Source organism: Eschrichtius robustus, chromosome 2, assembly GCF_028021215.1.
Source record: "Eschrichtius robustus isolate mEscRob2 chromosome 2, mEscRob2.pri, whole genome shotgun sequence".
In the NCBI taxonomy this organism is placed as follows: Eukaryota; Metazoa; Chordata; class Mammalia; order Artiodactyla; family Eschrichtiidae; genus Eschrichtius; species Eschrichtius robustus.
This window is the reverse complement of record NC_090825.1, coordinates 136,001,748-136,022,126: the sequence shown is the minus strand read 5'-3', so window position 1 is coordinate 136,022,126 and position 20,379 is coordinate 136,001,748. Positions and strand designations below refer to the sequence as shown.

At 40.2% G+C, this 20,379-nt stretch overlaps 1 protein-coding gene and 1 pseudogene across 1 annotated transcript in view; one reads left to right on the top strand and one right to left on the bottom strand.

The window, feature by feature from the left end:
- The window catches only part of TTC1 (tetratricopeptide repeat domain 1), a 55,469-nt gene that overhangs the window by 26,790 nt on the left and 8,300 nt on the right, over positions 1–20,379 (bottom strand). The gene's annotated exons all lie outside the window — the stretch shown is intronic.
- LOC137758560 (large ribosomal subunit protein uL13 pseudogene) lies at positions 14,235–14,846 on the top strand (annotated as a pseudogene).

Here is a 20,379-nt window from a genome sequence, read left to right as displayed (position 1 = left end):
CCTGGTCCGGGAATATCCCACATGCTGCAGAGCAACTAAGCCCGTGCGCCACAACTACTGAGCCTGTGCTAGAGCCCACGAGCCACAACTATGGAAGTCTGTGCACCTAGAACCCGTGCTCCTCAACAAGAGAAGCCATTGCAATGAGAAGCCCGCGTACCACAACAAAGAGTAGCCCCTGCTCACCGCAACGAGAGAAAGCTGGCACGCAGCAACGAGAACCCAATGCAGCCAAAAAAAAAAAAAAATTATAAGAGAATTAAAAAAAGCACTGCAAAAATTCTGGAATGTTATAAAATGCTCAGATGGTTTCATGGGTTGAAGAATACTGTACATTCCTTAGGCCAGGGCAAGAGGGGCCCGTCAAGGTCCTCTTCTGACCGCACCCTTCCTCCTGTGGGGCCCCTTTAGACCATGCTCCAGATTTCTTACCTAAGTTTTCTTAGGCCACTTCTAGGATCTGCGTAAACCTTTGCTTGGATCTATCCCCCTAAGGGTGAACTTTGCTGCAGGTGTACATTATATTCCAGGTGCAATACTTGGTACTCTGCCTTCCCCATACCTGGAATCAGCCATTTCTCCAAGGAGTCCTGGATTCTTTTAGTGGGGAATGGCATTTAGAAACCAAGATCTAGGTGTTACTAGGGAGTCACTGCTTTTAGGCCCTCTCAATGAAGATACCCATGAAAATACATCTTAAACAAAACAAAAATCCCAAGAGTCAGAGAATACATACAAGTGAAATCTTCTATGTACGTATTCAAGTAAGTGAATACCACACCAACTCCCACAGTGAAAACTCTAGTTCCCGGTAACAGCAATATATTTACTCATTTGCTCTATCCTACAATAAACAAAAAGGTTCAAAATTACTATATGACTATAACTACCTATAACCTACTACGTAAAGTTCAAGATTTCATTGCAGTTCTTTCCGACTTCAGGATATATTCTACTAAGGGTATACAGCCAGAACATTATGTCCAAAGTTATTGGAATTATCTTCTCTATGTAATCAATTTGATATAGTTATGTTAACATGTAATCAATTTGATATAGTTACATTAATTTGTTTCTGTTTGTAATCCATTTTAGGCTTAATTTTCCTTATTCTTTCTGATTTAATTTTAACATTTGAATGTGTAAAATATTTAAGTGGGACTTTTTTTTTTTTTTTTTTAAAGACACGCTTTTTTTTTTTTTTTAATTTAAAAAATTTTTTGCTTGTGTTGGGTCTTCGTTGCTGTGTGCGGCTTTCTCTAGTTGTGGCAAGCGGGGGCTACTCTTGGTTGTGGTGCATGGGCTCTAGGCGCCCGGGCTTCAGTAGCTGTGGAGCATGGGCTCAGTAGTTGTGGTGCATGGGCTTAGTTGATTTGTGTCATGTGGGATCTTCCCAGACCAGAGGTCGAACCCGTGTCCCCTGCATTGGCAGGCAGATTCTTAATCACTGTGCCACCAGGGAAGTCCCTAGGTGGGACTTCTGATGTGTCTAAATGAGGAGGTTTCCAAACCCTCTAATCCAAAAGCAACTACAAAACTGGACACAAAGATAAAAAACAACCATTTCAGTGTCCTGGAAATTGATTACAGGATTAACAACAAAGCGAATAACACTTATTTTAGGAAAAACTCATTTAGGAAATAACCATGAAAATCTGTGGCATACTTGCTAGAGACTGCTCCCCTTTTTCCTCCCATCATTCAATGCGGTAATTCTAACACCACAAGGTAGGTTGTGAATAACCAGCAGTTTCACTGCTGGAGGACTGACTTGATTCAAAGAAGGTGAAATAATCCATGCCCAGTGGTGTTGCAATCTGAGTGACAAGCAAACAGGGAAGGCCAGGGGTTCTACTAATCTGTGGTAGCAGTCCCAGTTTGGCAAACAAGGGACCCATGGGTCAGACAAATGTAACAGGAAGATACAAAGAGACAGTCATAGAGGCACTTGACAAGCTCTTCAAATATCCTGGCTGACTGGAGTTGATGTGCACACTTGAGAAGGATGGAGAGGGCTGAAACTATTCATGCATCCTTGTTCTATTAGAAGCCTGTGCACATGTGCTGAGGAAATGCAAGAGGGTCCAATGGGGCAGACCTGAAAACTATCTGAACTTGGAACACACTTCTAAATCCACACATAGATCCAATGACAGCAGGTGGAAGCCGTATCGATTTGATGTGTTTGAACATAACCCCTGACCAGTACTGCATGGCCACTAAACTGTGTGGAAACAGAAGCAACCTCAAGAAGGCCAGACTTAAAAATAAAAACAGGAACAAAACCAAAAACCAACTGTGCAGAGCCATCAGTGGCCACACATCCCAGAGGAAATGAATCACACAGCTAAGTCCAGGTAAATTACTAAACAAATAAGCAGACAGGCAAAACAGCAACAACAAAAATAATTGGGGTGGGGGGGTGGGGGAAGGTCAGACTTTAGAGTTGCTACAATATTACTTAAAATGCCCAGATTCAACAAAAAAAATTGTTAAGACATGCAAAGAGACAAGAAAGTTTGACCCACAATCGGGGGAAAAAAACAGTCAACAGAAACATGAGTATATACAGATCATCTGGGGAAGCCCCCTCACCAGTGGGGAGATCAGTTGGGACAGAAGGGGAGCTTTGGGGGCTTGGAGGTAGAGCCCAGCAACCGGTCTGTGGCAGGCAGGACAGAGTGAGACCTACACAGACGGTGCATGCCACAGCCCTGAGCTCCCCAGCCTGAGACGTGTGTCTGCTGGTGCAGATGGGGGCTGGGTGCTGGATCGTGGGGTCTGGAGAGCACACCCAGGTAGAGGACTGCTGTTGGCTGCGAAGAGACAGCCTGAAGGGATGGGAGTCAGGAGCTCCTCAACCAGGAATGTTCGTGGAAGAAACCTGGGCCGCCACAGAAATGCAGCTCCATGGCTGAGTGGTGCGTGAAGGGTGGGGCTGCCACTGCAGCCTTTCCCCATGCACCAGCCCCTGCCTCCACAGGCACTAGGAGGGGCTCCCGCTTGGGTGGACTTGCGTGCCCTGGTTGCCACCTTGGCCCCCTCCCGCCTGCGCAGGCTCATGTGCCCTGGGGGCAGCCTCAGGAGCAGCCGCAGGTGGGTGGGTAGCCCACACGAAGAGGTGGGGCTGAAAACACAGCTGAGCCCCAGAGGCCGTGCAACTATGAAAGAACAGCTGAAATCTCTCCTCACGTCTGTGTGAACCACGGATTTACACCCCCGCTGCCAGCTTTGTAAATTCAGCGCCTGCAGAACATCCAAACAGACGAGGGCTCCTGCAGCCGAAACAGGTCTAGCTTTAGCAGCCGTGGGCTTTGTGGGCACATACACACAAGGGGTTGGGCCAAGCCAGAGCCTGAGCTGCTTCCACAGCTCCCACAGCGGGTCCAGGTGCATGATTACTGCAGTCCTATGACCTAACTTCAGTGGATCTCTGCGGGTGCCCTGGTGAAAACAATGCCGCAGAGACACCAGAGCCAATTGCCAGCATACCCACAGTTAAGGCGGGGCCGAGAGCAGTGCCAACAACAGTTTAATTTGTGAGTGCACACAACTGGTGAAGGGTGACGCAGCAGAGCACATTCACAGGTGAACAGCTCCAGAGGAGGAATACTCAGTGGCTTCTCTCTCAGTGGGAGTGCTCCAATCCTGCCTATCTTGCACCACAGATCAGAAACACACCTCAGAAATGGATCTGGGGGCTTCTACTCCAACAACTGGGTAGCAGACCCTGCCCCTGACAGGGCAGTGACAACCACAGAGCAAAGGGGAGGCCCTGCTCAATATCCAGTGCAGGCTCTGGTCACCACAACATCAGTCACACCTCCTATCAAGGGGATACCAGCCAGCATACACTGAGGAAAGAGGCGGCAGACATTCATACGAAAAAAAGCCCTTGCACCAAAAAATATTAAACCCACACAGGCTACACAGGGATGCTCCCACATAAAAACAGCCCTCCAAGACGTCTGAGGGTCTGGCATCGGGAGGAAGAACCCCAGGGCATTTGGCATTGAACGCCAGCGGGGCTTGAGTGCAGGAGCTCCACAGGGCCAGGAGCTCTTGGAGGGTGCACACAAGGTCTCACATGCGCTGGGACCCAGCACAAAGCAGGGGATATTGATTGGCGGCCCCACCCAATAGCCTGCAGGTTCCAGTGCTGGGATGCCTCAGGCCAAACAACCAGCAGGATAGGAACACAGTCCCACCCATCAGCAGACAGGCTGCTCACAGCCACCTCAAAACACACCCCTTCACACGGCCTTGCCCAACAGAGGGACAAGATCCAGCTTCACCCACCAGGGCGCAGTCACCAGAAGCAAGAGGAACTACTATCCTGCACCCTGTGGAAAGAAGACCACAAACACAGAAAGTCAGACAAAATGACATGACAGAGGAATGTTTCAGGCAAAGGAACAAGATAAAAACCCAAAAGAACAACTAAATGAAGAGGAGATAGGCAATCTATCTGAAAAGGAAATCAGAGTAATGATAGTAAAGATGATCCGAAATCTCGGGAAAAAAACGGAGGCACAGACCAAGAATCTACAAGAAATGTTTAATAAGGACCTAGAAGAACCAAACAGCAAACAAACAGAGATGAACAATACAATAACTGAAATGAAAACTACACTAGAAGGAATCAATAGCAGAATAACTGAGGCAGAAGAACGGATAAGTGACCTGGAAGACAGAATGGTGGAATTCACTGCTGCGGAACAGAATAAAGAAAAAAAGAATGAAAAGAAATGAAGACAGCCTAAGAGACCTCTGGGACAACATTAAATGCAACAACATTCGCATTATAGGGGAGAAGGACCAGAAGAAGAGAGAGAGAAAGGACCTGAGAAAATATTTGAAGAGATTACAGTCGAAAACTTCCCGAACATGGGAAAGGAAATGGCCACCCAAGTCCAGGAAGCACAGAGAGTTCCATACAGGATAAACCCAAGGAGAAACACACCTAGACACACAGTTATCAAATTGGCAAAAATTAAAGACAAAGAAAAATTACTGAAAGCAGCAAGGGAAAAATGACAAATAACATACAAGGGAACTCCCATAAGGTTAACAGCTGATTTCTCAGCAGAAACTCCACAAGCCAGAAGGGAGTGGCATAATATACTTAAAGTGATGAAAGGGAAGAACCTACAAACAAGATTACTCTACCCGGCAAGGATCTCATTCAGATTTGATGGAGAAATCAGAAGCTTTAGAGACAAGCAAAAGCTAAGAGAATTCAGCACCACCAAACCAGCTCTACAACAAATGCTAAAGGAACTTCTCTAAGTGGGAAACACAAGAGAAGGACCTACAAAAACAAACCCCCCAAAATTAAGGATATGGTAATAGGAACATACATATCGATAATTACCTTAAATGTGAATGGATTAAATGCTCCACCCAAAAGACACATGCTTGCTGAATGGATCAAAAACGAGACCCATATATATGCTGTCTACAAGAGACCCAGTTCACACCTAGGGACACATACAGACTGAAAGTGAGGGGATGGAAAAAGGTATTCCATGCAAATGGAAATCAAAAGAAAGCTGGAGGAGCAATACTCATATCAGATAAAATAGACTTTAAAATAAAGAATGTTACAAGAGACAAGGAAGGACACTACATAATGATCAAGGGATCAATCCAAGAAGAAGATATAACAATTATAAATATATATGCACCCAACATAGGAGCACCTCAATACATAAAGCAACTGCTAACAGCTGTTAAAGAGGAAATCAACACTAACACAATATTAGTGGGGGACTTTAACACCTCACTTACACCAATGGACAGATCATCCAAAATGAAAATAAATAAGGAAACACAAGCTTTAAATGACACAATAGACCAGACAGATTTAATTGACATTTATAGGACATTCCATCCAAAAACAGCAGAGTACACCTCTTTCTCAAGTGCGCACGGAACATTCTCCAGGATAGATCACATCTTGGGTCACAAATCAAGCCTCAGTAAATTTAAGAAAATTGAAATCATATCAAGCATCTTTTCTGACCACAACGCTTTGAGATTAGAAATGAATTACAGGGAGAAAAACGTAAAAAACACAAACACATGGAGACTAAACAATACGTTACTAAATAACCAAGAGATCACTGAAGAAACCAAAGAGGGAACGAAAAAATACCTACAGACAAATGGCAATGAAAACATGATGATCCAAACCTATGGGATGCAGCAAAAGCAGTTCTAAGAGGGAAGTTTATAGCTATACAAGCCTACCTCAAGAAACAAGAAAAATCTCAAATAAACAACCTAACCTTACACCTAAAGGATCTAGAGAAGGAAGAATAAACAAAACCCAAAGTTAGCAGAAGGAAAGAAATCATAAAGATCAGAGCAGAAATAAATGAAATAGAAACAAAGAAAACAATAGCAAAGATCAATAAAACTAAAAGCTGGTTCTTTGAGAAGATAAACAAAATTGATAAACCATTAGCCAGACTCATCAAGGAAAAGAGGGAGAGGACTCAAATCAATAAAATCAGAAATGAAAAAGGAGAAGTTACAACAGACACCGCAGAAATACAAAGCATCCTAAGAGACTACTACAAGCAACTTTATGCCAATAAAATGGACAACCTGGAAGAAATGGACAAATTCTTAGAAAGGTATAACCTTCCAAGACTGAATCAGGAAGAAACAGAAAATATGAACAGACCAATCACAAGTAATGAAATTGAAACTGGGATTAAAAATCTTCCAACAAACAAAAGTCCAGGACCAGATGCCTTCATAGGTGAATTCTATCAAACATTTAGAGAAGAGCGAACACCCATCCTTCTCAAACTCTTCCAAAAAATTGCAGAGGAAGGAACACTCCCAAACTCATTCTATGAGGCCCCCATCACCCTGATACCAAAACCAGACAAAGATACTACAAAAAAAGAAAATTACAGACCAATATCACTGATGAATATAGATGCAAAAATCCTCAACAAAATACTAGTAAACAGAATCCAACAACACGTTAAAAGGATCATACACCATGATCAAGTGGGATTTACCCCAGGGATGCAAGGATTCTTCAATATATGCAAATCAATGTGATACACCATATTAACAAACTGAAGAATAAAAAACATATGATCATTTCAATAGATGCAGAAAAGGCTTTTGACAAAATTCAACACCCATTTATGATAAAAACTCTCCAGAAAGTGGGCATACAGGGAACCTACCTCAACATAATAAAAGCCATATACGACAAACCCACAGCAAACATCATTCTCAATGGTGAAAAACTGAAAGCATTTCCGCTAAGATCAGGAACAAGACAAGGATGTCCACTCTCACCACTATTATTCAACGTAGTTTTGGAAGTCCTAGCCACGGCAATCAGAGAAGAAAAAGAAATAAAAGGAATACAAATTGGAAAAGAAGAAGTAAAACTGTCACTGTTTGCAGATGACATGATACTATACATAGAAAATCCTAAACATGCCACCAGGAAACTACTAGAGCTAATCAGTGAATTTGGTAAAGTTGCAGGATACAAAATTAATGCACAGAAGTCTCTTGCATTCCTATACACTAATGATGAAAAATCTGAAAGAGAAATTAAGGAAACACTCCCATTTACCACTGCAACAAAAAGAATAAAATACCAAGGAATAAACCTACCTAGGGAGACAAAAGACTTGTATGCAGAAAACTATAAGACACTGATGAAAGAAATTAAAGATGATACCAACAGATGGAGAGATGTGTCATGTTCTTGGATTGGAAGAATCAATATTGTGAAAATGACTATACTACCCAAAGCAATCTACAGATTCAATGCAATCCCTATCAAATTACCAATGGCACTTTTTACGGAGCTAGAACAAAAAAATCTTAAAATTTGTATGGAGACACAAAAGACCCCGAATAGACAAAGCAGTCTTGAGGGAAAAAAACGGAGCTGGAGGAATCAGACTCCCTGACTTCAGACTATACTACAAAGCTACAGTAATGAAGACAGTATGGTACTGGCACAGAAAAAGAAACATAGATCAATGGAACAAGACAGAAAGCCCAGAGATAAACCCACGCACCTATGGTCAACTAATCTATGACAAAGGAGGCAAGGATATACAATGGAGAAAAGACAGTGTCTTCAATAAGTGGTGCTGGGAAAACTGGACAGCTACGTGTAAAAGAATGAAATTAGAATACTCCCTAACACCATACACAAAAATAAACTCAAAATGGATTAGAGACCAAAATATAAGACCAGACACTATAAAACTCTTAGAGGAAAACATAGGAAGAACACTCTTTGACATAAATCACAGCAAGATCTTTTTTGATCCACTCCCTAGAGTAATGGAAATAAAATCAAAAATAAACAAATGGGACCTAATGAAACTTCAAAGCTTTTGCACAGCAAAGGAAACCATAAACAAGATGAAAAGACAACCCTCAAAATGGGAGAAAATATTTGCAAACGAATCAATGGACAAAGGATTAATCTCCAAAATATACAAACAGCTCATGCAGCTCAATATTAAAAAAAACAAACAACTCAATCCACAAATGGGCAGAAGACCTAAATAGACATTTCTCCAAAGAAGACATACAGATGGCCAAGAAGCACATGTAAAGCTGCTCAACATGACTAATTATTAGAGAAATGCAAATCAAAACTACAATGAGGTATCACCTCATTGTATACACTGGAATATTACTCAGCCATAAAAGGAACGAAATTGGGTCATTTGTAGAGACATGGATGGATCTAGAGACTGTCATACAGAGTGAAGTAAGTCAGAAAGAGAAAATCAAATATCGTGTATTAATGCATGTATGTGGAACCTAGAAAAATCGTACAGATGAACCAGTTTGCAGGGCAGAAGTTGAGATACAGATGTAGAGAACAAATGTATGGACACCAAGGGGGGAAAGCCGTGGGCGGGTGGGGATGGTGGTGTGATGATTGGGCGGTTGGGATTGACATGTATACACTGATGCGTATAAAATTGATTAAAAAAAAAAAAAAAAGAATACCCAGGGACTTCCCTGGTGGTGCAGTGGTTAAGAATCTGTCTTGCAACGCAGGGGACGCTGGTTCGATCCCTGGTCGGGGAACTAAGAGCCCACATGCCGGCGCGCCACCACTAGAGAGCCCATGTGCCACAACTACAGAGCCCACGTGCTCTGGAGCCCACGCACAACTAGAGAGAAGCCCGTGAGCCACAACGAAAGATCCTGTGTGCCACAGCTAAGACCTGATGCAGCCAAAAATAAATAAATAAATAAAAATTTAAAAATAATAATAATAAAAAAAAGAATACCCAGCAAGGCTCTCATTCAGATTTCACAGAGATATCAAAATCTTTACAGACAAGCAGAAGCTAAGAGAATTTAGCACCACCAAACTGGCTTTACAACAAATGCTAAAAAAACTTCTCTAGGTTGGGGGAAAAAAAACAACAAAAAAAGGGCCATAACTAGAAACAAGAAAATCACAAATGGGAAAGCTCACTGGTAAACGTAAACATGTAGTAACAGCAGGAAATCATCCACACACAAATAGGCTATCAAAACCAGCAACCACGAGAAGATGAGAATACAAATGCACAAAATGGGAACTGCATTTGAAAATAAGAGCCCAGCAACTTAAAACAACCTTTTATGTATATAGACTGCTATATCAAAACCTCATGGGAACTGCAAACCAAAAAACTACGATACACACACAAAAAAGAAAAAGCAACCCAAACACAATACCAAAGATAGTCATCAAATCACAAGAGACCTACAAAAACAAAAAGACCTGCAAAAATCAAAAACAATTAAGAAAATGGCAATAGGAATGTACATATCAATAATTACCTTAAATATATATAAAAAAATTAGAAATGAAAAATGAGATGTTACAACTGACACCACCGACTATACTACAAAGCTACAGTCATCAAAACAGTATGGCACCAGCACAAAAACAGAAATATATATCAATAGAACAGGAAATAAAGCCCAGAGATAAACCCATGCACCTATGGTCACCTAATCTATGACAAAGGAGGTTAAGAATACACAATAGAGAAAAGACAGTCTCTTCAGTAAGTGGTGCTGGGAAAACTGGACAGCTACACGTAAAAGAATGAAATTAGAACACTCCCTAACACCATACACAAAAATAAACTCAAGGGGTTCCCTGGTGGCACAGTGGTTGAGAATCTGCCTGCCAATGCAGGGGACATGGGTTCGAGCCCTGGTCTGGGAAGATCCCACATGCCGCAGAGCAACTGGGCCCGTGAGCCACAACTACTGAGCCTGCATGTCTGGAGCCTGTGCTCCACAACAAGAGAGGCCCGTGCACCACAATGAAGAGTGGCCCCCGCTCACCGCAACTGGAGGAAGCCCTCGCACAGAAACGAAGACCCAACACAGCCATAAATAAATAAACAAACAAACAAACAAACAAACTCAAAATGGATTAAAGACCTAAATGTAAGGCCAGACACTATAAAACTCTTGGAGGAAAACACAGGCAGAACACTCTTTGACACAAATCACAAGAGCTTTTTTGATCCACCTCCTAGAGGAATGAAAATACAAACAAAAATAAACAAATGGGACCTAATGAAACTTAAAAGCTTTTGCACAGCAAAGGAAACCATAAACAAAATGAAAAGACAACCCACAGAATGGGAGAAAATATTTGCAATCAATGTGACCGACAAGGGATTAATCTCCAAAATATACAAACAACTTATGCAGCTCACTATCAAAAAAACCCCAAACAACCCAATCAAAAAATGGGTGAAATATATAAATAGACATTTCCCCAAAGAAGACATACAGATAGCCATACTAAGTGAAGTAAGTCAGAAGGAGAAAGATAAATATCATACGATATCACTTATATGTGAAATCTAATAAAAAATGATACAAATGAACTTATTTACAAAACAGAAACAGACTCATAGACATAGAAAACAAACTTATGGTTACCAAAGGGAAAAAGGGGGTGGGAAGGGATAAATTAGGAGTTTGGGATTAACATATACACACTACTATATATAAAATAGGTAACTAATAAGGACTGACTCTATAGCATAGGTTACTCTACTCAATATTCTGTGGTGACCTATATGGGAAAAGAATCTGAAAAAGAATGGATATATATATAAAACTGATTCACTTTGCTGTACACCTGAAACTAACACAACATTGCAAATCAACTAAACTCCATAAAAATTTTAAAAAATTAAGATGCTGATGTTAAAACAAAAAGCAGCTATAAACAATTCGTTGAAAAAATTAAAAGCAATGTGTTTAAAGACTTAAATGAGCATGATGACAATGATTAAAAAAGAGAATCATGAAAAAGGGACAGAAATTTTTTTAAAAAAACAAAACAAGAAAACAAAGATGAAAAGTTCAATAACTGAAATAAAAAATTCACAGATGGGCTCAACAGATTTGAATTGGCATGAGAAATAAGTAAACTTGAAGTTAGAGCAACAGACATCCAATGTGAAGAACTAAAGGCAGAAAAAAGATGGAAAAAAATGAACAGACCCTTCATAATATATGTGATAAGAGTCCCATAAGAAGAGAGACAGAACAGATATTTGAAAAAAAAATGACTGAAAATCTCAAAACCGTGGTGAAAAATGTTAATCTAAAGATCCAAGAAGCTCGGTGAACCCCAAGTATGTAGATCCGTATCTAGAGACACCAGAGTCAAATTATTCAAAGACAAAGAGAAAATCTGAACACAATGATTAAAAACAACTTATCAGGTATAGGGGAACAGCAAAACTATTAATACCTGATTTCTTACCAAAAACAATGAAGGCCAGAGGCAGTGTAACGACACATTCAAAATGGTAAAAGAAAAAAGACTGTCAATCAACAATTAGATATTTAGCAAGACCATACCTCAAAACGAAAGCAAAAAAAAGACATTCACAGATAAAGACAGAGAGAATTTGCTGCTACCATACCTGCCTTACAAGACATACTAAAGAAGTCCTTTGGACTGAAAGGAGATGGTAAATTTTCATGAAGAAATGAAGATCATTAGAAATGGTAAATACATCAAAGGCTCTATATATACGTTATTTTCTTTCTTCTTTTAATTTCTTTAAAAGGCAGAAAAATTTATAAGATAGTAATTATAACACTATATGGTTGGGTTTACAAAATATATTGATATAATATATGATGATGGTAGCACAAAGGAGCGGGGAGGAAATGGAGCTATACTGAAGCAAAGCTTCTATTTTTTACTGGAATTACGTAGTATTAAAGTAGACTGTAATAAGATGCATAATGTAAACCATAGAGCAACCACTAGGAAACTTTGGCTAAGAAACAGATGGTTAAAAAATCAGAAGTATTAAAATGATACACTAAAAAAATTAACACAGAAGAAGGCAGTGAAAGAAACAGGAATAAAAAAGACATGAGACATGCAGAAGACAAAATGGCTGATATAAATATAACCATGTCAATAGCACAATGTGAATGGACTAAACAAATATAACCATGTCAATAGCACAATGTGAATGGACTAAACAAATATAACCATGTCAATAGCACAATGTGAATGGACTAAACACTCTAACCAAACAGCAGAGATTGTCAGACTGGAATCAAGAAGATCCAACCATATGCTATCTATAGACACACTTTAGATTCAAAGACACAAATAGAGTGAAAATAAAAGGATGTAAAAAATATATCATGCAAACAGTAACCATAAAAGAGAGAGTGGCTGTCTTAGTCAGCTTGGGCTGCTATCAACAAAAGTACCAAAGACTGGTGGCTTTTAACCAACAAACATTCTGGAGGCTGGAAGTCTAAGATCAAGGGACTGGCAAATTCACTGTCTGGTGAAGGCCTGCTTCCTGGATCATAGGGGTATTCTCACCATAGCCTCACATGGCAGAATGGTCAAGGGAGCCCTCTTTGATCTCTTATTAGGGCACTAATCCCATTTATGAGTGCTCTACCCTCATGACCTAATAATTTCCCAAAGGCTCCATCTCTTAATACCATCACATTGGGAGTTAGTTTTTAAGATGTAAATTTTGGGAGGATTAAAACATTCAGTCTATAGCAGTGCCTATAGAAGTATGAGACAAAATAGTTTTTAAAAAAAGAAATATTGCTAGAGAGAAAAAAGGAACATTTCATGATGATAAAGGAGTCAATAACTCAAGAAAATATAACAGCTATAAATGTATATGCACTTAACGGCAGTTACAAAATACACAAAGAGGACAAATTGCCAGAACCTCAGAAACTTCCCATGTGCCCCTTACAAATCTGTAATACCCTCTCTCTCACCCCAAGCTCATATCCCCAGGCAAATACTCAATTTGTTCTTCATAACTTAACTTGAAGGATAATTTATGGATTATTGACTGAGGTTAGCATAATTCTAAGAATTTGTAATATTCATTTATGCTTGCCACATTGGGGGAAATGTGTCCAAAAATGACTCTTAAGAGATCTTAGAGGTTCCAGACCCCTAAGCATTTTGCCGTCTACACTACACTCACGAATTCTGACTTAGCTACAACTAACACTTTGAGTGCTTCTATGTGCTAGTCATTTAATCCTTACAACAACTTTGTGAGACAGGTACTATTATTATCCCACTTTACATCAAGTTAAATGATGGAGCTAGGACAGATCTGTCTAACCTTTTATGCTTTTAACCACAAGACTGTATTGTCTTCCACAGGTATGGAAATAAAGTAATTGTTCGCAGGAAGAAGTAACTGAGCAAGGCACAGGAACTGCTGCAAAAAGGTAATAAGCACAGAGCTTATATGTTTCACTGTCCTAAAGAAAAAGTGACTTTAAATTCCCTTGCTACCAAGAATTAGGGCACTTAAAAAGAAGATGACACTGCTCTAGAACATGTCATCAAGTCCCAGAGATCTGATGTTTAGTCATTCTGAGGTAGAGGTTTATGTTAAAAATAAACCTCTACCTCACTGAATCACTGAATCAGGGACTTGCACCACAGGTCTTGGGTTTTTCTTCTATAGTTAATCCAAGGCCATTTTCCACTGAGTTAGCAAAATGGATTCCTTGCAGATGGATGAATTCAATCTGCAAGTGTTTAAAACTTATTCTTTGCCCTTACAAATACAGGGATGCTCGGGATCTTTTATTTTATTCTGTTTTCCAGGAAATTATTTTCTTGCATCATCGGGTAAAAGAAATTCACATGCTTTCCCAGGCGGCTGCTGAAGATGGCGGAGGGGCAGGTCCTGCTGCTCGATGGCCGAGGCCATCTCCTGGGCCGCCTGGCGACCATCGTGGCCGAGTAGGTGCTTCTGGGTCAAAAGGTGGTGGTTGTGCGCTGGGAGGGCATCAACATTTCTGGCAATTTCTACAGAAACAAGTGGAAGTACCTGGTCTTCCTCCGCAAGCGCATGAACACCAACCCCTCCCGCGGCCCCTACCACTTCCGAGCCCCCAGCCACATCTTCGGGCGGACAGTGCGAGGCATGCTGCCCCACAAGACCAAGCGAGGCCAGGCCGCTCCGGACCGCCTCAAGATGTTTGAGGGGATCCCGCCACCCTATGACAAGAAAAAGCGGCTGGCGGTTCCCGCCGCCCTCAAGGTTGTGTGTCTGAAGCCTACGCGGAAGTCTGCCTACCTAGGGCGCCTGGCTCATGAGGTTGGCTGGAAGTACCAGGCAGTAACAGCCGCCCTGGGGGAGAAGAGAAAGGACAAGGCCAAGATACATTACCGGAAAAAGCAGCAGCTCACGAGGCTACGGAAGCAGGCCGAAAAGAACCTAGAGAAGAAAACTGACAAATTCACAGAGGTCCTCAAGACCCATGGATTCCTAGTCTGAGCCCAATAAAATTGACTGTTTATTCTTCATGCTTGGCCTGGCCTGCCCTTCCTCCATCACCACCCTAGGATGTGGGGGACCCCCAGGGGCTGCCATCCAGGTGCCACAGGCAGCCTGGGGCTTAGAAGACTGGATATAGCAAAGGGGCCTTAGCCACTGCTGTTTAAGAAAGGCCTTTTTAAAAACTTTTAAAAAGTTATAAGGGCTGTGCAGGCGTAATTTGCCTGTGACCTATTCATTCATGAGAGTTTTAGGACATGGGCAGCTGGACCAACCAGTGCTGTCCTAATACTGGCAAGAGTGAGCTGGAAGACCTAATTGGAAGGGACCCCCACATCCCTTACAGGGAGTCTGCGTAAGCTTCCCACGTGGTCGGATACTATACTCTGCAGCTGTTAGGATGTGAGAGAATGCTTGGGCAGCATGAGTCTGGGGTTCTAAAAGGTGTTTATGGAAGGGAAGTACAGCCCAAGGGGTCACAGGCATAGCCCTTGTGTTAGTCTTCCCTGTATTTTGTGAGCCAAAACTAAAAATTTATTTTTAAAGGAATAAAAAAAGAAATTCACATGACATGGGGAACACTACTTTCTTAAAGATGAAAAAATTGAAATATATCGCAGAAAACCATCTCAACAGCATGCTTCTTACTTCTATACTAATCAATTCTCCAGTTATTTTGAAATTTTATTACCACACAAATCTCTGGTGTCCCAGTCTGAGTCTAAGTGAGGTTCTCTGTTTTGACAAATAATGCCACTATAAACTAAGTTAGGTTTTAAATGATTATCTGACAAACAGGAAGAAGGTAAGCATTTCGGAAAGGATACAAACTTGGTCTTCTTAGTTGATACTAAAATTTAACTAGATCACTGAGGCAAAGATGGACTTTTAAAAACAGTGCTGGGAGAAGTTGGTAGTCATTTGGAAAAAGATAAAATTAGATTGCTATGTCACACCATACACAAGAATAAACTCCAAGTGGACTGCAGGCCTAAATGTAAAAAGTGAACCCATATAAGTACTAGAAAAAAACAGGTGAATTCCTTTTTAAGCTCAGTTGTTGGAATGGCTTTCTGTGACTCAAAATCCTAGAGAACTCCAACTGATATAACTTTAAATACTGGCGTAACCTGGCAAAAATGTCAGAAGGTGTTCACCCATTCCCTTATCAATCATAAAACAACCCCTCTCCACCAGAGACTCTCTCAATGAAGTGGCTGGCTAGGGATATTCCCTATACTTTAGGTCAGTGAACACAACATAAACACACTTGACTTGGAACTTAAAAGTGTATATCCCTTCTATCATTATTTCATTATTAAATGATAAAAATTTGCACTTGCAAAAAATTTTTTACATTAAAAAAACCTTAACACCTTACTGACCGGGGGATTTTTGCAGAAGCTAACGCCTGTGGCCAGCAATTTGTTATGTAAGTGAACACTGAAACAGCCGCATTTGAGTAAATATCAACAACTTTTTTTGCACTTTATTTATTTGAAACTTTGTACATGTCTTACTAAAGCATTCTAATATTTTGTTAGCGCGTGATAAGCAGGACATCAGGCGCCTCCGTGCAGGGGAACAGAACATCTATTACAAATATACCGGGTTTCACTGCACTTTCCCCTGGAAGAGCAGACGCTACACTTTCTGGCAGCATTTTTTTTGTTTTAGTCCTGTGGGTATTATTTCCTCTAGAATATGTTCTTTTATTTTACCTGATAGTCGACAAGGTGGATCTTTGCGGGGGGCTCTTTTAGAAATGCCACAAGAACTAGGTGCGGGACTACCACTGCATTCACCAGCATGGTCAGTTACCCATTCCCCAGCTACTGCTAACAAAAATTGCTTGTAAGTCATTTTATTCTGTGCATTAAAGCTACAATAAATCTTAAACGCACTGAATAAACCGCAATTTCTCAAATAGAAACCCACTTTCTTATACCATTTTCGAGTTTTCTGGAAGATACTGAAGTTTGCCAGATATTGATCAGACTGACCAACTCCTTTCATATATTTATTATACTCTGATATACAAGTGGGCTTAGTTATCTGATGGCCAGTCCTCCTGTCTTCCTTTCCTGTAGTGCCATGGAGGCGTCAGGAATAGTTGTCACCATGCAGACTAGCCTCTTGTCTTTCCATAGAAGAATCACTTCTCCCTTCCATATGAATGTCATTTCTCCCCCTGTAGGTTTTTAGATTTCTCCTTTAATTGGTTTGGTAGACCACGATTCTCTCTTATAGCCCCACAAACTCTGGTTTTATTTTTCAACAATATTTCAGATGTGGACACGCTGTTGTAAATCCCAAGGTTGCATATATATCCAGTTTCACTTTCCCTAACCATGCTGACCAGAATTCCGTATTTTGTAAGTTTTCTGGGATTATAGGTTTTGAATATGCGTCATCCTCTCCACTTTCATTGCCTCATCAAGTGATAGCTCTTGTTTGGGTATATAGATCGACTGAAACTCTGGTAGAGAATAATCCAAAAGAGGTTTAACTTTTGAAATTCTGTCTGCAGGAAGTGGAGTTTCCGAGTTATCGTTAAAGTGAAGAAACGTCATTATTTGTTCGAACCTTCTTCTCGTCATAATCTTTGGAAAGACAGGTGTTTTATGTAAGGGATCGGTCGATCTATATTCTTTCCAGTGTGATTTTCTTATTTGTCCCATCAAAATGATTAATTCAAGAAACTTCTTCATGTCACTATTGGTCACATCAGTCCATTTTAAAGCCTCATCATACTTTTTATATGATTTTTCATTCTGTTGGTGATTCAAGTTTGTTTGAGAAGCGACCAACTTGAAAAAGTCATTACCAAAAATTATTTCACTAACACTTTGTGGGTGATTATATTCAACAGTTACACCTGACACACCTGTAAAGTCTTCTAATTTTCGTGAAATGTTATCTAAAATCCACTCTTCTGTAGAAGCAAAGGAGCATTCTCCAGCACCATAAGTTTCATTTTCACTTTCTGTGTTAGAATCAATCACTAAGGTTTTCTGTCTTTTTATTGGTCTAATACTCACATCATCTGAATCAGAACTATACTCTGAAGAACTATCATCTTCTGAGACACTAGTATATATGTCGCTCGGACAATCAGAGAAGGTATCTGCATAAAATTCACTGAAAAATTCTTCATTCAAAACTTCACGATGCGTCATTTTTGAAAATCTTATGGTAATAAACTTGCGTTTATAATATACACAAGGTTGGAACAAAAACCTAATGGAGCAAAATGTGAATGATAAGGGCAATCATAAATTGTGTAATGAACCCTTGATCAATTTAAGCTCTAACAACTTAGCATGGTGATGTTAATTAATTATATCATTCTCTAAAAACATATTGATACATCTCTGGTCAATAAAGTTCAGGTAACAAAAACGTATTAATATGTCTCCGGTCAATAATGTGTTAATTAAATAATTCTACAGTGAGCATGTGTTTAATAGACAACAGGGAGAAAAACAAGAGGTTCACATCAGCAAGTTAATTTCCATACTGTAACTCTATCAGCAGCTATCTGCTTCCCCCTGCAGCTTTGTAAAGTAACTGCTACAAAACAAAACTTGGCACAAACTTTTCAAGCCAAGCACAGTAAGCACAGATCAATCACATCTGGGTAAAAAGGATGATTTAAAAAAGCTACACACTTGCTAAAAGGCTGGAAAGTGGAAGCATATGCAACAAAACTTTCTGCTTCAGTCCTATTCAGGTGAGATAAGGAAACCTCAAACTGAAAGGGCTAGGGACACCAGTCCTACAAATTGTTCTGAAGGGAATTCTTTATCATTAAAAAGGGAACAAAAGCTTCAGTTTTGTTTTCTTTGAAATCAGACATCACTTGCTTTACACATATAGACACACTTGCTCTTTCCACAAGTCATTTTTACTAGTCCACTAGGAGTTTGGAGGGAGAATCTCTAGATTTCAGTTGTAGTTAGAACCTGACTCTCATTAAGTCTTACCCTTCTGAGGAAAGATGACTGATCTTGGAAATACTTCCTTGTTTCTTAACTCAGAAAATCCCATCTCCCAAAACTCAATTTAACAGAAGTAAATTTTCTTATTTTGGTACTGCTTAAATTCTGCCCAACTCTTTTTTTTTTTTTAAGTTTTTTTTTTTTAATTTAATTAATTAATTAATTTATTTTTGGCTGTGTTGGGTCTTCGTTTCTGTGCAAGGGCTTTCTCTAGTTGCGGCAAGCGGGGGCCACTCTTCATCGCGGTGCGCGGGCCTCTTACTATCGTGGCCTCTCTTGTTGCAGAGCACAGGCTCCAGACGCGCAGGCTCAGTAGTTGTGGCTCACGGGCCTAGTTGCTCCGCGGCATGTGGGATCTTCCCAGACCAGGGCTCGAACCCGTGTCCCCTGCATTAGCAGGCAGATTCTCAACCACTGCGCCACCTGGGAAGCCCCCTGCCCAACTCTTTCTTTAAGTTTTTTAGACCTTGAGCACAGATCAGGGTAAAAGAAAATATCCTATTATTAAGCTCTTCTGATGTTGGATGGAGTCACTATACAGGTTAATCAATACTTCTTGTTTTGGAAGCTTAGTCATCTGTGTCCATCTAGCCCTCTGTCTCCCAAAGTGTGGCCACAGTTCTACATGAACCAAAATGACCTGGGAGATAAGCAACAAGGATTTACTGTATAGCACAGGGAATTATATTCAATATCTTGTAATAACCTATAATGGAATATAATCAAGAAAAAATATAACTGAATCATTTTGCTGTATACCTTAAACTAACACAATATGTAAATCAACTATACTTCAATTAAAAAAAATAACAAAAACCTGAGGATGCTTATTAACAAAGTAGATTCCCAGCTGCCACCTCACAAGTCCGTGGTATCAAACACTTCTGAGGGCCTTGCATGTTTAGTAAGTTTCCTGTGATTCTTAGACACAATTAAGTTTGAGAACCACTGATCTACACAAAGAGATCTTCCTTAAAAAACACCGGAAACACTGAATGCCATTTTAACTTTTCCATCAGCAGATAACTTCCAAATGTTTTAGGCTAAAACAACCGTTACTTCCCCTGGTTTAAACTCAGAATCAGAAATCTAAGGTCCCTTCCTTAGACACTGTCATACAGAGTGAAGTCAGAGAAAAACAAATATTGTATATTAACGCATATAAGTGGAATCTAGAAAAATGGTACAGACGAACCTGTTTGCAAGGTAGAAATAGAGACACAGATGTAGAGAACAAACGTATGGACACCAAGGGGGGAAAGCTGGGGTGGCGGTGGTGGTGGGATGAATTGGGAAATTGGGATTGACATGTATACACTAATATGTATAAAATAGATAACTAGTAAGAACCTGCTGTATAAAAAAATAAATAAAATTTTAAAAAAAACTAAGGTCCCTTCCAGTTCTTAAATTCTAGGATTTTATTTAATCACTTGCCAATTGCATTCATTAAACTCAATACTGGTAAACTCTAAGAAATTGGTAAATATGGCAACCTTAGTTCAAAAGGATGCCCATTAGAAACGAAATAA